Below are 4,392 nucleotides of genomic sequence, written 5' to 3'. Positions count from 1 at the left end.
GAACCCTGGCCCTGCCCACTTTGAGGCCCTTCCCATTCAAGGTGCTTGGCAGGAATTCCAAAGCTGCCCAAGGGGGAGCTAAGGGGCTGGGGGGCTGGGACTCCTCAGAGCTGCTGGGGGAAGAGACATAGATCACTCTTCCCTCCACTCATGGAGGTCTCAGGTCACAGGCAGGACAATCTTCAGTTCCAATGGGGGGTGGAAGGGGAGCTGCCGGGAGGGATGAGATTGAACTGGTTGGAGGGGAAAGAGAAGAGAGCAGGTACATTAGAACCCAAGCAGCTGTCCCTTCATCCAATGCCGTCCAGTGTAGTGTGTGGGGGGAGTGTTGATAGGACCGGCCTCCTCAAGGTGTCTCATGGGGCTGTCAGAAGCACAGATCAATCTCCATTTCCTAGTGAACCAGAGCTCTTCCTCATGTGCCCAGCTCAGCCCCCCACATCCCAGCCTGACGTTGTCTGCTGTGCTGACCTTACCTTGGCTAAGTCAGGAGACAGTTGGGTTCACTGAGAGCTGAGGAGGCAGCGGGGAGGAGGGCTGCTGGATCACAACTGAGGGAGGATGGAAGGAAGCAAAGAACAGAGCCAAGAGCAAGCCCCTGCTGGCAACGACTGTGGCTTCTGCTCACCCTACATCACAAACAGGTGCAGGTCGGCAGGCGCCCTGTGCAACAGCCCTGCCTCCAAGACCCCTCACTCCCCACCCAGAGCCCGTGCATCCTGCCCTACCTGCAGTGCATCAGCCAAATTCCCCCAGCTAATGAGAACTCATGAATCCTGTCATCAGCTCCTCCAGGCACCTGGCCAGGCTGCTCACCTTGGGAGTGTCCGATGTAGGGGTAGGGTGAGGGTATGGAAGCTGAGAATGCAGGCACCCCACTCTGGGGCATTGCACCTTGAGGGGAGCCCCCATGGCTCTGGGGTAGGTACAGCATCATCATCTGGGGCAGGTGGGGATCCCCAGGGTGAGGAGGCTGGGCTGTTGTGATTCCAGTTTGGACATTGGCGTGGGTAACATGGGCCATATTGGTGACACCATGGGGCAGCTGCTGGTGGGCATGGATGGAATACACAGCGGCTGGTTGGGGGAAGCTGCTTTGACGGGACTGGGCAGAAGGTCCGGTGGCAGAGAAGGTGGTGTACCTGTCAAGACCCCTGGGTGGTATAGGTTCTGCTATGGCTATACACTGCCCAGGTGTGGGGCCTGCCTCACCTGGTGCTGGATGGGACCAGGGTCCACATTCTGGGACTGCAGTTGGCTCCCAATAGACATGGTGGCTGGTTGCGGCTAGTGCGCATGGAGCTACATGGCATGGTGCAGGTAAGACTGGTGAACAGTGGCATAAAGGGCTTGGGGGGGTGGGCTGCTCTGCAGAAGTGTACTGAGGGGTGAAGGGTACACAATGGTCTGGGGATGGCTCCCTGACGTCAGCATGCGTGGGTTGCTTTGAAGCATGGGGGCCAACACTGTCTGTGAGGGGTAGGGGTCTATGGGCTGCATCATGGTGGGCTGGCCTGGGAACTGCTGTGGGTTGTAGGGGATGTAGGAAGAATAGGGTGTGGCAGCCACCAGAGGTGGGGCAGAAGCTGTGGCAGTGGCCTGCATTATCAGAGGGGCTGAAGCTGTCTGGTATTTGTCTGAGTGCTGGGAGGGCAGGGAGCTTTATGCTCTCTGGTACTTGTCCTGCTGTCCAGGCATTGAGTTGGACACAGGATTTCTGTCCTGAGGTGCCTGAACAGCTGGTCCCATGTGTATCTGAGGTATGTAGGAAATGTACTGGGGGCTTTATAGCCCACTCTGACCTGCTGTCAGCACCGGGATGGAGGGAGTTAAATTAGTCCGGGGCCCAGGAGAAGTTGGAGTACCGGTTGATTTATTAACAGACAGCTGGGGATTGAACTCCTTGGCCTTAGGGTTCAGTGTTGACTTCTTCACTTGTTCAGCAACAGGGACCTCATCTTTGTCATCTCTTTGGCTTGGGCAAGGCAGAGGGGGCTGATCCTGCCCCTCGCTCCCTCCTGCTGGTGGCAACGGTAGTTCGTCCTCCTTAAGTGATACGGATTCTAAAAGGAAGAAACAACTCCCATGGAGTCTGAAGCCAAAAGACCTCCTTCTCCTTCCCTTTGGCCTCCTTCTTTAGGATCTGGGGAGGGAAAGGATCCAGGTTGGTCTCAGGGGAGTTACTAAGCTGAAACTTAAACTGGGCCCCAAACTTTCTCAGTTCTTCCAGTTGAAAGCGTTTCTGTTTGTTCTGAAGGCCAGGGACTTTCCTAGCTATCCAGGACAGCTCCTGGAACTGCAGTGTTCTCTCAGGTTACTTGGCCAGGAGTTCTTTTACATCTGTGGGGGCCAGTGAGATCTTTGGAGAAGCTGGGGAAATGGAGCCTACTCCAGGATCCCCAACTGATGACATCACGGGGATGGAAGCTGAAGAGGTCGGTACTGCTGAGCAGATGGGAGGCTCAGGACAGGAAGCTGAGACTGGGGCAGGGGCAGCTGACTTGGAAGAGTGCAGGGGGTACATCCGGCCCACTGCAGGAGCAGGTGGAACAGAAGCTTCTCCAGAAGGCCTGTTGCTGGGGGAAGACAGAGTCTTGGTAGCTCTCAGAGGCCACTGTGCCTTAGGGGACGTGCGGGAGGGGTCTCCATTGATACTGCGTGTCTCAGAACCTGGGCTAGGGCTGCTATTGTCAAGAGGGTGAAGGCCAAGAGGTGGCAAAGAGCTAAGGCCAGGCCGGCAGGCACGAGAACTACTGCATCAAACTCCTCCCCTGGGACATTCCTGAGCTCGATGGGGTAGAGGGATATACTTTCCCTCTCTAGATGCCAAGCTGGGGCTCTCTCGTCCCGCTGCTGAACTGCACTGTTCTCCTCCTCGGTGCACCCTTCATCATTCTTCATGGTGATCTGCAGGCGGTACTGGGGGCTCGGTTTAGTCTTTCAAGTCAACTGGGCTGCACACAGCTCCTGCTGATGAAATTCTTCTGAGTTGTCCTTCTCTGAGGGACAAGAAGAGAGACTACTGTCATAGGCGGTCTTTACACTGTAGTTCTCTTCATTGAACTTGAACATTTCATTGGGGTCCCATCCATTGGACATGTCAGACTCCAGGTCATAGTCATCGCTGTGGCTGTCGCCACCCCTCCCAGCACTGAAGCTTCCTCTATTTGTGCTCCCCACCCACTTTTGTGTTAATGGCAATGGCTGAATCAGTGAACTTTAGTAGCATAATTGAAGTCAACATTTTGGAAGTGGACAAGCACAGCATCACTTGACTTAAACACCATGGTGTCCACAATGTCTTCCTGACGAGGGCCACCTGCTGTCTGCGATGCTTTCTGTGCACAGCGTCTACTGCCAGTTCGAACCTTGAGCTCAGCATCTTGAAGATACCTTCACAGATGGTACCATTCTTCACCTTTACATCACAAGTGGAGCCCACAACAGTTGTAAGGAAATGCAGCATTCTGGAATTGCTGTCACCCTCAAACACCAGTGACTGTGGGGTGCCTTTCCTGTGCTCTGTCCCCTGGCGCTGCCGATGGCCACTGTCCTGGCCTCTCCTGATGTTTCTGCTGTGGTGGCAGTGGCTGCGGCGCCAAGATGCCCTCGGCTCCAGTGGAGCCTACTCCCAGCAGCAGCTGCAGGTCCCAGGCAGGGGGAAGTGGGCAGGGGAGGCCCTGGGGCAGACGAGGTGGAGGCCAGGGGCCCCCAGGAGGTCTCCGTTGGGATGGCTGGTGCTCTTGGGAGGCCAGCGGACCACGGCCTGTTGCGTGGGGGTGGCTGCTGGGGCTCGAGGTCTGTTGTGGTGGCTGAGGTTTCAACTTGAGGGCAGCGTCCGGAAGGGGAATTAGGGGGAAGGGAGGGAAAGGGGAGGCCTGGGCTGGGTCCCTGCTGGAGACTGTGGGAAACGAGGGGGACTGGGAAGCTGGGACCCCACTGCCGTTGGTGGGCGGGGGCGAACCCCACGTTGTCGGGAGTTCCATTCCTTTAATTCCAGATAATTTTATCTCACCATAACACATTATTATGACTCAAAGCATTTTATTGACCACCCTAACAAAACATGTATGTAAGTTGAAATTTAATTTTTGCACATGACCATATGACCTAGGGACCAATACATTTCTTCCGAATTAAGAAACCCCAAAGAAAGCAGATGCTCAGCCTGGAGGAGGCATAGTTTCACATCCAGCAGGCAACACGAGAATTTCTGTGTGGTGCTTGTAAAATCTCATGTCTCTGGTACTTGGCCAAAAACCAACTGTCATCCATCAGGGGCATCCTCCCTCTGAACAAATAAAACGAAACATAGCAGGTGACCACTATGATCAGCAAGCATTGTTTACCCAAGTAATTGTGCCTATAAGCACTTAAGAAAGATGCATGTTG

General features: G+C 55.0%; 1 pseudogene; it reads right to left on the bottom strand.

Moving 5' to 3' along the window:
• Positions 1-159: 159 nt before the first annotated feature.
• Positions 160-4,025, bottom strand: LOC103069488 (ataxin-2-like protein pseudogene; annotated as a pseudogene).
• Between the last annotated feature and the right edge of the window lie 367 nt (positions 4,026-4,392).

The sequence above is a fragment of the Lipotes vexillifer genome, unplaced genomic scaffold (genome assembly GCF_000442215.2).
Source record: "Lipotes vexillifer unplaced genomic scaffold, Lipotes_vexillifer_v1.1 scaffold1924, whole genome shotgun sequence".
Lineage (NCBI taxonomy): Eukaryota > Metazoa > Chordata > Mammalia > Artiodactyla > Lipotidae > Lipotes > Lipotes vexillifer.
This window is presented reverse-complemented; position numbering and strand designations above follow the sequence as displayed.